Here is a 13,926-nt window from a genome sequence, read left to right on the forward strand (position 1 = left end):
ACAGGAACTATTCTGATTCTATTTCCAGTGTGTTTTATAGAGACCTTCATGATCTGGAGCAGGTTTTGGTCACAGCTGTGTTTGGTCACATGTAATAATTGGTTTAATACTGAGTGATTGATCAGTGTGTATTATTAAAGTCAGCAATGCAAACACACACATGCACTCAAACATTGGATGCTGAATTTGTTCTGTTTTCTGTAGGAATTAGGATTAGATCCTCTATTATACCAGAACCAGTGTACACTTGCAGCAAGTTTCTGCTCTCAGAAAATGACCTTTAAATAAAAGTGCTTCATTGTTCATTCACCAGTGAGACCAGAGCGTTGATGATAAAAGAACACCGCTGTTCTGTTTATATTATGGGATACAGACAGTGCTTGTTATTTCTCATGGTTTTCTACATGAGAGTGATGTAATGCTCATGTTTTTGCTTTCTGTATCTCCTCACTCACTTCTACAGGTGGTACTGCACAATGGACGGTCCAAAGGCTTTGGATTTGTCTGATATTCCTCTCTGGATGAAGACACTAATGCCAGAGAGCATGTCAGAGAGTTGAATGGAAAGCTGGTGAGCAGGAGGTCACTGTGTATCACTATGGCTGAGCAGTGGACAGGGAGCAGCCGCCACACCAAGCCCTACCTCCATCCATCCAGGAACATGCAGTGGTTCCATCTACAGCGTAAGTCATACTGTCCTCATAATGTCCTACAAAACTTTACTAAACACACACTGTGTTCCGGTCAAACACACACATTAGATAAAGATTAATAAAGGACGTGTTTATTTGATCCTTTAACGATACCATTTTGTCCCCTGAACCCAGTTATGCTTTTTGTTAGATCCTCCACTGATGCTGCCACGTTCTCCTTAAAGCCATTTTGGCCAAGTCGCCCTGTTTGAGATAAAGAACATGAGTGAAAAACAGAAGAATCCAGAAATAATGTGAGATAATGCTCTAAAACAGGATTCACAGGAAACTCACCAAGTAGCCTGAATATTGCTGCTACAGAGACGTTTCTGTACTTTGTTTCCTCTGTTTGTGTTTGTTTCAGCAAAGTATTCAAGATGAGCCACACACTTTTTCTGATAAATAAAAAATTGGACATATTAAGTGTTTTTGTGGCAGTTATAGAATATTATCAATTGTACATTTATGCAACAAGTATGGAAAATTCGCAGTATTTGGGACACACACTGTCTCATATGAGTCTCACATTTGCCAGTTTGCAATTTATCTAATGTTTAATAAACATGTTATAGCAGTTTCACATTCAGTACCGTATAACATGGGAGACGGTCCAAATCCAGCCCAGTTGTGCACAGAGAAGGTCCAGGCTGAATACGTAGTCCCAGGCAGCAGGACAGAGATCATCACCATACCAACTGCTCTTCTGGAAAGTCAGACTTTTGTCTTTCAGAAGAGCCTTCAGTGTGCTGGTGATGGCTCTGTAGGTGTCTCCAGGAGGCTCCTGGCAGAAAATACATAATTTATTTAAAAACCAGATCAATGAAACAATGTTTACAATAATTTGATCATAACTGAAAGGTCACAAGCAATCACAAGTGCAGATGATTGAAATACTGAGGTAGAGCTCTAACTGTGCATTCTGCTCTTTTTATAACCTCCATTTATTACTCTTATGTAAGGAGGAGTCCTAGAAAATGACCTCCAAATGACCCCAAGATTTTAAATACACATGCAAAAGACCACACGTTACTAAAGGGTTTATGTATCAGACAGTAACACAATTAAAACAATTTTTTTAAGAAAAAAATGAAATATCAATTAAATTCAACATGAATTTATAATGAATGTGCTCCATAGATCACATGGACATTGGTCATTAAAAGTAGATTAAGTGTGCAGTAAAACACATGAAAATTCCAGTTGAAAAACGATGTTTAATGACTGTTCTGATGACTGTTGTGATGAGAATCAGCTACTTACCGTATCCCAGTGCAGAGATTTGCTGAGCAAATAATAAATCTTTCCGTATGCCTTCATTCTGCACACGATGTGAACGCCTCTGCATGAAGGGCTGTTACAGGAGAAAACACTTGGCCATGCTGTCACCATGACCATTATCAGTTTTGGGGCTTCAGAAGAGTCTGTGAAGGAAACAAAACGATACCACAGATTTAAAATACACTTTATAGGAAGAAACACAAAACCAAAAACAGAACACAATTGGCTTCTTTATATCACTGTCCGGATCATTTTTAGTAAATATATAATGAAATGTCAATATAATCTCACCTTCTTTAAGAAGTCTGTTGGCAAAGGCATGTGCTTTATGTGAGTCTCCTCACTGTTGACACAATCCCACATAAACCCTACAGAGAGACTGCAGGAGTTCATGTCCCATAGATTGTTTCTCCACCTTGATCTTCTCAAGTAGTGCATCAATCCAGTTTGGAGATAAAACCTCATCACAGGAATCCTGCAGTGTTTTTAATGCACTAGTGATGAGGGATTGTTTTGTGTGTTTGTGAGCTGCAGCATCGAGTCGAGGCTTTTTAGCAGCACTGGGTGGGGGCATGTCTGATGCAGCTCTCTTTGCTCTCAGGATGGTCTGGGTTTGATTTCCTGGGAGAGGAGATTTGACAACTGACACACAAGCACACAGTTTTCCAGACTCAAACTCCTGACTGTTATCACACATGTACCTACCTGACACATGTAGGTTCATTAGAATGTTTACATTGGTGATTTATGCTAAGATCAAATTGATTTGACAGAATTGTATCATGCAGTAATAATGTGCTTTTACTCTCTTACACACTGAAGGCAGAAGCTGGTTTTTAATACATAAAGCATTTAAAGCATTTTTGTGGAAAAGAAAAGATTTAGATAGAACACTAGATTTTCCTGTGCAGTTTATCACTTGTTGATTTTGTTTACAGAGATTTACATGGATCAAATGTGATCAAATGACATGACAGACAATTCTACAGTATAGATAATACATTGGGAATGTGATATTACAGGAAAATAATCAGCATAAATAAAGTAAAATCAGTAATAGAAACTTAATTGTCTTTTTTTATATAAAGTGTGTTTTTATTAAATATTTCAAAAATTATTCACAAGCAGTCTTGATTGTCCGGTCGCCAGAAAAAGAGGTTGTTTGTGTACTGGTTTTCATGGAAGCGGGCATGGCTTTGTGGCGTGTACAGTGGTACCTTGACCTAAGAGTTTTATCGTTCCGTGGATGAGCTCCTATCTCAAATTGCTCGCACATCAAATCAATTTTTCCCATTGAAAACACTTAAAATGGCATTAAACCTTTTCCAACCCTCAAAATGACCCCCCGTTTTTATGTTTCATTTTATTAAATTAGGAAAATACATTTCTAAATAACAAATCTTGTATAAAACATAATAGAAAGAGTATGTAAAGATATAATAAGGTTTTATTCAGTGTATTTTCCTTGGAGATGAGATGACCTTAGCTAAAGAAAATGCCCGGAGTGGTGCGGGGGTGATAAGCGGCGGAGGATGGAAAACTCAATTTTTTGCTACTCTCTCTATCACTCTTGTACACTACGTATCCCTAAACTTTAAATTTTTACTTTTCTTCTTTGCTTATCTTAATTTTAGTCACAATCTTCGCTTTCTCACTTTGTTTCGCCATCTAGCAGCGGCGTTTCGAGCTCGTACCTCAATTTTTGCTCGCGTAACAAAGCAAGAAATCGACCAGTGACCGCTCGTACCTCGGAAAACTCGTGCATTAATGCACTCGTAGGTCAAAGTACCACTGTTGTTCTGTTTTGGTTTCTATTGATTAGTGTGTAATGGAAAATTGCTGCACCAATCACGGATGCGGACGCAACCAGAGAGGCGGAGCTTCTAGTATCAACACGCCTTTGCTGTAAAAGTGATGGGAAGATCGGATCATTTTAGTGACTCGGTTCTTTGAATCTCATTTATGAAAATGAGCGAGCAGCGTCCAGTAGAAAATATCACTCTTAGAGACGAATCGTTCTTCTGAGTCACATTAAAGACTCGTTCAGAATCAAGGAATCGTTCATAACCGACTCATCACTACTCTGCATCATCAGTAATGAGCTCCGGGAGAAACTCCGTGTTCCAGGTGGAGGATGAAGACCCTCTGCCGGGATGGAGCGACTGTAAGACCCCTGAAACGGTGACTTTCTAGTCTTTATGGGTTTAATTCTCTTTTCAACACCGAGACTCACACTTTAAGAACCACTGAGCTAGGCTAACTAGCCGGCTAACTAATCTTAGCTTCAATAGGTTTCATCCTCAGGTTAAATATTCTACATTTAGTGAGCTATAAATAAATTATAAATATCGTTATAAAGAATAATTGAATGTATTCGTCTTTTGGTCAATTTGTGTCAAATATTCCAAGAAACTAGTTAACACAAAAACAGCGCTAGCGAACCCGGCTAGCATGAGGCTAATGATGATGTTCTCCTACACTATTAGCCGAAAGCTCCATTTCTGCTCACTGCAACATTTCTTTTTTTCATTTTTTCCTGCAAGTCCATGAATTTGATGTTAATGATCAGGATTAGACAATAAATGAGGAACAGATCACTTTTCTTCTCTTCACTCGGTACTGATGCTCCTGATCACCTTTCCACCTGTTTGAGGCTTTTATGGGGGATTTGTTTATCAATAATAATTGTAATTACAATAATTATAAATATTGCAACTAGCTATTTTGGTAATCAATTAATCTAATGATTTTTTTAGATTAATTGGATAAAAAACAAACTTTTAATTAGATGTTTTGTTTATTATAACTGTATATCATTAATCATACAAAATCATTTAAGTATGAAAGATGAAGCAATTTGTGTAAATCAACATTTGTATTGTATTTTACAGATGGCAAGTTGGCAAACATACTTAAAAAAAATCTATATAAAATATTATAGCATTTTTTTTAATCATTTTTGTTTAAAAAACTACAGTAATTTTGTTTAGTTGTGAAAATATAAACATCTAGAATATATAATAAATAAATGTTGTATAATAATGAAATGATATGTATACATTAAATATTTAAAAATTGAAAACAAGCATTTGAACGTAGTAAAGCCGCAGTAAATCACTTTTTAGAACAGATAAGTTACTGTTGTAGACAAATGCTATAAAAAGAGAATGAAATGGAGAAACGCAGCAAGTTAACAGACTTAATGTATAAAAAAAAAGGGAAAAATATGCATCAGTGTACAAATGCTGTTATTTACTGCTTTTAGATTTAGTGTTTGTTCGCACCGTTTTAATTAAATCATCATGATGATGTGATCGAGTCGATTGCGCAACCTGATGCTCGCGAGTCACGACAGAACAGATCCAGTGTGAGTCCCGAAGTTACAAACAAACAGTTTACACAATAACACTTCATTAAACTACACCATTTTCACATGATGAGGATCACAGCATTCACTCACAACCAATTTCATTATTGATTAGATTAGTTGTTGCAGCTCTAAAAATAAATAATAAACTCAGTGTTTCAAAGAGAATAAAATCCCATACAGTTTGGAAAGTCACTGTTCCAGCAGTCGTACAGTCGCTCTATTAAACATTTTCTACTATTGAACATCAGGTAGCTGCTAAGTGTGTAAGTAGCAGTAGAATATAGTAGACCCTTTAGACCAGGGGGTCCAAACGTTTTATTTACTAAAGTCCTGTATCAGATCTGTTACATATGAATTGTGTGTTGACACGACGTCTCTCCTGAAGGTTGTCCGTTACAAGACGGAGACAAAAAGTTATGAATGTGTCCAATTTAAATCTCAAGACGTGGCAAATTTGGCAAAAGAGAATCTTGACAAACTTTTAACAGCTATAAAGTGAAATCTATTAATATAAAGTGTGGGTTTGGTCATATGAGGGGATTTCAGTCAGCATCAGGGGGTAATTTTGCTGGTGTCGGCATAAAGACTAACAGCAGTGTGTAAGAGCAGTGTCTCTGTTGTGTTACAGCTCCATCCAACACTTTAAGTCTCGTAAGGAGCGCGAGACTGAGAGGAACCACCACATCCAGAGTCCAAACACTTGTCCCTCTGAGAAGTTGGGCGCCCGACCGCGAGGGCAGCGTAACTATTTAGCATGCGGAGTCTCGATCGTTATCGGAATTAACCAGGCAAATTGCTCCACCAACTAAGAACGGCCATGTACCACCACCCAGCTCAAGTTCCAGCTGTGGAGGAAAAACCAGCTGCAGCTCAAGTTCAAGCTGTGGAGGAGAAACCAGCTGCAGCTCAAGTTCCAGCTGTGGAGGAGAAACCAGCTGCAGCTCAAGTTCCAGCTGTGGAGGAGAAACCAGCACAAGTTTAGAATTCAGTAAAAGCTCCTTCAGCATCTGTGAGTAAAGACCAGATCTACAAGGACACAACATTAACAACAAAACACACACACACACACACACACACACACACACACACACACACACACACACACACAAACGCTCAGTTTAATACCATGTGGTTCTATTGATTGTATGTATCTATCTATGTATTGATTGTATACAGTGGTGCAAGTATTCAGACCCCCTCAAATTTTTCACTCTGTTATATTGCAGCCATTTGCTAAAATCATTTAAGTTCATTTCTTTTCCTCAATAATGTACACACAGCACCCCATATTTACAGAAAAACACAGATTTTGAAGAAATGAACTGAAATGATTTTAGCAAATGGCTGCAATATAACAGAGTGAAAAATCGGAGGGGGTCTGAATACTTTCCGTACCCACTGTATGTTTGTGTAGAACGTGTCTGTAATGTTTGTGTGGAACGTGTCTGTAACGTTTGTGTGGGCGTGGCGTACACATTTCCACCCCCGTTTTGTGTGGATCAGATTTAGTGGTGTCACCGTGATAAACACAAACTTTTGTCATCTCAGTGCGCCAGTGCAAAAGCTTTTCTTGTCCAATGTGGGGAAGGAATTAAATACCCTAAGATGAAGTGTTAGCCACAAGAACGAAGAGGTTCAGAAAGATCTTTTAAAATTCTTGGACGTTGCTGCCACCAAGTCTTACATCATACACAAGGAACTACACGACAACAGGAACAATACGGTGTCTGTAGAACAACATGTTGCTCTGCGTGACGTATTGCAGTGTATTGGTTTCTTTTTTTGTCACTCGGTTAAAATCAGACACATTATTCAGGACATTCAGAGCATTAACTCAGAATATTTAGGAAGTGCGGTATTCAGCTGAGGCAAGAACTCTTACATGATGACTTTTTAATGAGATTTAATGTAATGGCCGAGAGTTTAAGGTGTTGGATGTGAAATCCAAAGGGGTTTATTTGTTTCAGCGCAGTGTGAAAGATGCAAAACTGTTTTACATCTCATGATATTTAGACTGAGGGTCTCACCGCCCTGTTTGACAAACGAGAGGATTTTACCATGTGCTGTCACGTGACCACACACGCACACGGCCGAGACTCAGCGATTACGGCTCCACCCTGTTACATGAAAGCACCAGCACACGGGCCGCAGTCAAAACATAATGTCTCTTATTATGTACTAAATTACTGACATCAACAACAACAGATTCAAGTATCTGTAAAAAATGTTTCTCATACGTGCATTACATTTACATTAATGTGTTTTTTTCCTGAGCTCATCAGTGCAGTATGTTGCATCACTTTCATGCTGTCGTCTATTATGATGTACAATATTAAAAACAAGATATTTAAAGAAACTGTTGTACATTCATTACGTTACTGTGTTTGTTTGTTTGTTTGTGTTTGTTTCACACAAGGCTTTAGAGGACAACGAGTGAACGTCTCGTCTGCGGTGAGGGCGATGAGTGGACGTCTCGTCTGTGGCGGTTTGTCAGCACTGGGGTTTGGCTCTGAAGCTGGAAACACACCTGCTCCTAGTCAGAAGAAATGGTTGGATCTGTTTTATAAGGTTTGTGCAGACAAAATGTGTATGAGAACATGATTAAACACAGGTACCATAACCTAAAGGTCTTTATTTGTACAGAGGGAGAAATGTCCAGTGCAGGTCCACGACCAGTCGAAACTTTCCGGTGGACCACAGAAACGTCTTTGTGGATTCCACCCTCCTAAAGTGTTCATTTCAGACTTTCAGGTGATCATCTCTTTCATGTCACGTCACTGTGGACCTGCACAACTATATTTGTGACCACACTCATGTGCTTTAAATGTCCTCTGCTGTGGGATGCAGAAATACTTGTTGCAATATTTATTTTTAATATCCTCTCTTTAGCGCCCGCCAGAGTTTCCTCACACCTCCACTCACGCACCGCTGCTACAGTTTACATCCCTAATCATATAGAACAATATCTGCTTTATCTATTCCATTTCTCATCCAGTGATCAAATAGTGGAAGCACTGAGATCAGTGTAAAGACTTTGGTTTTTGCTCAAGTGTGTTAAAGTGTGTTATATTTATAGATCTTCATTTCACTTCACTTCTGCCCTCAGACTCTCACTAGTGTACAGAGATGATTGTGGATTAAACATATTAATGTGTGAATGTTAGATTTTCAATGTTTCTTCTTATTTAAATCTGTAAAAAATATCAAGACTAAAAGGTAAATAAAACCTGTGTTCCACACTCTTTATTGTTCTTTTACCAGGTCGTAAGTGTTCCACCTGCTGCAAGTGTTCCACCTGCTTTACTCCACTCCTACTGCTGTAGCGCCCCCTACCTCCACCCCCACATTATACAGCCTGCACTTTTATGTCATTTAAGAAGACCTTTATATGTCATTATCATCATTATTATGTTTAAGTTCATAATATACAATATGTGTCTTTACAGCCTGGATTTCAAAGTCCATCTCCTTCATCCAGTCCTTCATCTGCATCCAGTCCTGCTGTTTCTTCCAGTTCTGCTCCTTTAATTATTTCTTGCTGGTGTTCTGAGCGACTCATTTTACTGTTTATTTGTGTGGATTTACTACTATTATAATCTATAGTTATTTATGATCAGGTTGTTGTTTTAATCCCAATTAGGGATTTTTTATCATTGTATTTGATTATATCTATTGTTAAATAATCTTTATTAATATATACATAGTTTTGTAATATTTGTATTTTTGTGTTTGCATCTATTATAATTTATCATTTAATATTTTTGTAGCATTTTCAGTAATTAAAAATAAAATGTTTTATTGTTCATAAAACAGTGACTCATGAATTATTCTGTGAAACTGCTGAACCCATTATCATCTTAATAATAATAATAATAATAATAATAATAATAATAATTATTATTATTATGTAGAATATAAATTAACAAATACAAAACATGTCCCACATACTAAACTTTTGTTAAAAATGTTAAAGGGTAAATAAGTACATTAAGAAAATAAATATAAATCCATTTTATGCCCCTTTATTGTAAAAATTAGTCAAATCATACAGATATTAATTAACATGAGTGACAAGTGATGTATTTTCATTCACATCATCAGTAGTTTTGTGCACTATTGGGGGATTTATAAACATCGATCTGCCAAAAAACATAATAAATGTCCATCTATCCATTTCCTTTCTCTTTTTTCTCTTTTCCCTTCTTCCCCTTCTTTTCCCCTCTTCCCACCCCTTAACAGACTATTGATCTCCAGCTTCACACAGCTCACATCCTCAACTCTGTCTCACACTGCCCTCTAGCGGCACTATCAGGACGTGCTTTATGCTCCATTCTGTACTAATGTGACTTCTGTTTGTGTTTTAATGCAGTGATTTTCAATCTTTTTCTGACATTTACCACTTCAGAGGGGTGGGTTTTTAAACCCACCTGTCCTCCGTTACCTCAAAAAAGGATAATAAAATTCTTCAAGTTGAAAAATGTCTAATTTATTGAACTATCCAATTCTAAATGAACATCAACTAGCATCAAAACCAAAAATAGAGAAAATAAAGGTGTCGTTGTGTTATCTCTTGGACTTTGTCACTTTGCAGTTTGTGCAAAATAGAGCAAATTCATTTCATAAATCTTTTTAAAACGGGGTTGTAGACTTGATACTGTCACTCTCAAGTCATGTTCAATATTGAGCTGAGATCTGTATTTAGTTTTCAGTGTAGCAACATCTGAAAAGTCTCAGAGATGAGATGTGGCAAAAGAAACAGGATAAAACAGTTATATTTTCTTTAAGGCTGAATTTTTGGTTTAATCTCCCACCAGAGTGATGTGTACAGAATCATCATAAAAATTCTAGTATCTCCATGACAACCGCCAAACAAACAAACAGCAGCAAGAAGCAGCAGCGATTAGCAGCAACTAAGAACATTTACAACTTCTATTGAACATTTCTTCATACAGGTACCTGGTAAATCTGCTGGACTATCGCCCTTTTGTTTAAATAAAACTTTATTTGCTGTTACTTTGGCTTCCGCCTCCGTTTCCCACATGACATAAATAAAGTTTTATTTAAACAAAAGGGCGAAGACAAAACACAAATACTTGCTGTGAAAGGATTATTCCGGTGGCCCACAATAGTCCAGAGTCTGAGGAATAATCCGAATGAGGGAATCCGGGAAAAGGAAAGTAATATCCACGGTGCGCCTGGAAAGAGTGCACGCGGAGCGAGAGCGCGAGAGTCCGGGTCGAACTGCACGTAGCGGGAAACGCATGCGCGTGCGCACATAAGGCACCATGAACACACAGGAACATGCAATAAAGGAGCCGGAGTGTGGGGGAATGTGGGGTTTATATCGGCGGTGTGATGAGTGAGTGAATATGCCTCAGGTGTTCTCAATGAAGCCCGATCGAGGAGCTCCATGTGGGCGGGGCACATGGGAGAAGGAGCAGGCGTTCCCAAGCACCAAAGGGGGCGTGGCAGGGGGATTCCTGACAATTTAGTAGAAGACTCGAAAAGTACAAAGTAATTATTTAGTGACATTAGCTAGCTAAGATTAGCTTTTATAGTTTAGCTTTTTATATTAATCCATTATATGTATTTAATAATTAGTATAGAATCTATCAGATACAATGAAGTAGCTTAATTTAACCTATTTATCCCATATTTTAATCAAACTCATGTAACCTGTTTACTCCAAGTATAATGAACATAATATACTAATAAATAGAGTAGAATAGGGTCAGACTGGGACTACAATTTTAATAATCCTTGCAGCCGTGTCATGTTTTATCTGTTGTGGAATTCCTTGTCATTGTTTAGACAATACGTACAGCTCCCAGTGTATAAAATTACAGGTGAAGAGTCTTCTACAGAAAACATCTCCACAGATATGGATCAAAACATCTATGTGGATTTGGATGGAGGGATTATGGCCCTAGTTGATGAGAAAAAATGACTGTAACAAATGTTTTCTCTTAACCAAAAGCACTAAACCCTTTATACGCTTTAATTCTGATTCTTTGATTATACTGTATAAATCATGTTGTTGTGTGTATTTTATGCTGTGTGCAGGAACATGGCAGCTGGTGAACAAAGGTGGCCTTTGCAAGGTATGCGTCTGCATCAAGGCACGTGTGCGTACATGGAAGCATGTGCTGAGGGGTATAGCTTCATCTTTGACACCTTTAGACCTACCTGCGATGCTTGTTTTTTCCTTCTTCTTCAAAAGCATTGCCTGTGGTGCCTGGAGCAGCCCACCTGTCCTTTAGGTGAACGGTGCTATAATTTCTTCCGTAAATGGATCTGGTTTCCTCCGGAAAAGGACGAATTCGTTTGGGAAACTGATGTGGACCGGTTCAGACCGGTGATGGACATTCTGCACCACGCTGACATGTTCTCCCCAGATGGAATGTGGCTAGATTCCATCCAGAACTCTGTCTATGATCTTACTGCTGGACTTCAGCTGATCACCCGTATCCTTCATGTGCGTAGGGCTATTACCCTTGCCCAATCGTTTGGAGTTCCTGCCCGCTCAATGGTTGCTCTGAGAACTCACGGATTTCTCTTCACGGACTTCGTCATGCAAAGCACCTTTGTAACGTACTACACTATCACCTTCTGTGGCTCTGTTCTATGGACAACTGAACCAGCGAAACATCGTGATTGGAATTGTCGTCCTATCCTTTGTCGCAAATGTCACACAATCGGAACAGACTCAATGGTATTCTCATCGAGACTTCACAGTGGTGGTTTGAGGTTTCATGATGCGGTGTGGTCTTCACTGAAGTCTCACAGTTCTATATCTGTTCCCCTGCCGCACTGGATCAGACGACTATCACCCATTCCAGTAAAAAAAAGAAAAAAGAGAGAATAAAAAGGCAAGTGAGTCTGGACATCAAGGACAGGAACTGAAAGCTAAACCTCTCCATGTCCAATTATTAATAATTAATAAAATCAATAAAAATTTAAAATATTAAATCACTTGTTTATTGAAGTGTTCGACATCATTTAAATCCTGATTCTAAATCAGTGTTTCTCAACTGGAGGATGCTTTTAAACTAAATAATTAAAATACACATGATAAACCTTTGGGAAAATGTGACAAAAGTAAAATTGTTAAACCATGATTTTTGTCTTCCTTTCAAACGCCGCATGACCTCCTCATGGATTCTTCCACTTAGTTTATATCCCTCTTGTGGGGCAGGGGGCTGTGGCTCAGGGTCATAATGCTGAGGGGGAGGGAGATCAGGAGGGAGAGGGAAACTGGTCCTCAGTGCCACATTGTGCAAAACACCACACACCCTGATAATCTTACACACATTTTCCAGGTGGTATAGAAGTCTTCCATCTGAGACATCCAGAGCTCCACATCTGCATTTCTGGAGGTGAGGAGCATCTGAGGGGTGAAGCCTCTGTCACATGTCATATTATAGACTACATCAGGACAATGTTTACAATTTTTACATGTTGTTAAAGTCACCAAGAAGCCAGTCATCACGTCCTGCAGCTGCCTGTAGTCTGTTCCCTACACTGCTATGTGTCAGGATAAAGGAATCATGTGCTGAAGCAGGTCAGTGTGCCACAGTGAAGGAAAACCTGATGTATCGACTACGCACCTTAATAATAACATCCAAAATGACAGGCATTATGACACTCTGGAGCAGATACCAGACCTATAGCATGAGATTTAAATGAATTATATTATTGTTAGATTTTTATCATGCCCAAACGAAACTTAATTCTTGGAGAGGTTTTCCATACGATCTGTTATGCCCGTGGTGCCTTTCTGATATCAGGGAAGAAGAAATACACAGCACACAGAATGCACGTTCTTCCTCTTCTGTTTATTGCAGGCAGCAGAACGTATATATACACATACAGAGAAAAGGCTGTCCTAAACTTGTTTCCTGTTTAGACAAGAGGATATACTAGCTGGAGATGTGTGAGTCCAGATAAGACTCCCTGTTTACCTTACAGACTAACATCGTAAATATTCTATAGACACTGAACAGACAAAGGAAAGATAGTGTGAGAAACATCTTAACACTAACAATGGCCACTTTAAATCATTTATGATTCAGCATCACACACCAAAACATAGGATGTTCATCCGGGGAACAGAATCGGTGACATAAACTGCAAATAAAAAGATAAAGACAAACAAAAACATACAGATTCCATTTAATTCTTTCCCTACATGCATATAATCCTTCATCATCACCACTCCAATCGAGGCCTTTATGGCATGTCTTACCATCATCATCAAACATGGCAACATACAAAGTATAATTCCAACAATCAATACAAGAATCATTTCTAAAACAAAATAGTGTTCAACACTCGTAAACAAACTCTTAATCTTCTCAAAAAAACTTTGTTTCTGTCAGCAGTTGTTTCACGTTCTCCAAGACATCATGAGACATTTATTTCTCAGTGCTTGTTCAGTATATCTATTAGCAGTATTATAAGGTATACAGAACAGTTTCTTCTCACTGAATAATGTATTCAAAGAGAATAAGAAAAATTCTGAGTCTAGTTACAACTATGCATATATAGTTATAGGATTTAGACCTAGAGCAGGTATCAGGGTGAGCT

At 38.2% G+C, this 13,926-nt stretch overlaps 1 protein-coding gene and 2 long non-coding RNA genes across 3 annotated transcripts in view; 2 read left to right on the plus strand and 1 right to left on the minus strand.

The window, feature by feature from the left end:
- LOC124384638 (eukaryotic translation initiation factor 4 gamma 3-like) overlaps positions 1-13,926 on the minus strand; it is a 1,295,064-nt gene that overhangs the window by 122,428 nt on the left and 1,158,710 nt on the right. The gene's annotated exons all lie outside the window — the stretch shown is intronic.
- Positions 1-13,926, plus strand: part of LOC124384781 — a 277,817-nt gene that overhangs the window by 91,551 nt on the left and 172,340 nt on the right. The window lies entirely within an intron of this gene.
- LOC124384730 lies at positions 7,799-8,780 on the plus strand. The gene is made up of 3 exons (XR_006925543.1): positions 7,799-7,908; positions 7,984-8,091; positions 8,602-8,780. It is a non-coding gene; the product is annotated as an uncharacterized LOC124384730 (long non-coding RNA).

Source organism: Silurus meridionalis, chromosome 4 (genome assembly GCF_014805685.1).
Source record: "Silurus meridionalis isolate SWU-2019-XX chromosome 4, ASM1480568v1, whole genome shotgun sequence".
In the NCBI taxonomy this organism is placed as follows: domain Eukaryota; kingdom Metazoa; phylum Chordata; class Actinopteri; order Siluriformes; family Siluridae; genus Silurus; species Silurus meridionalis.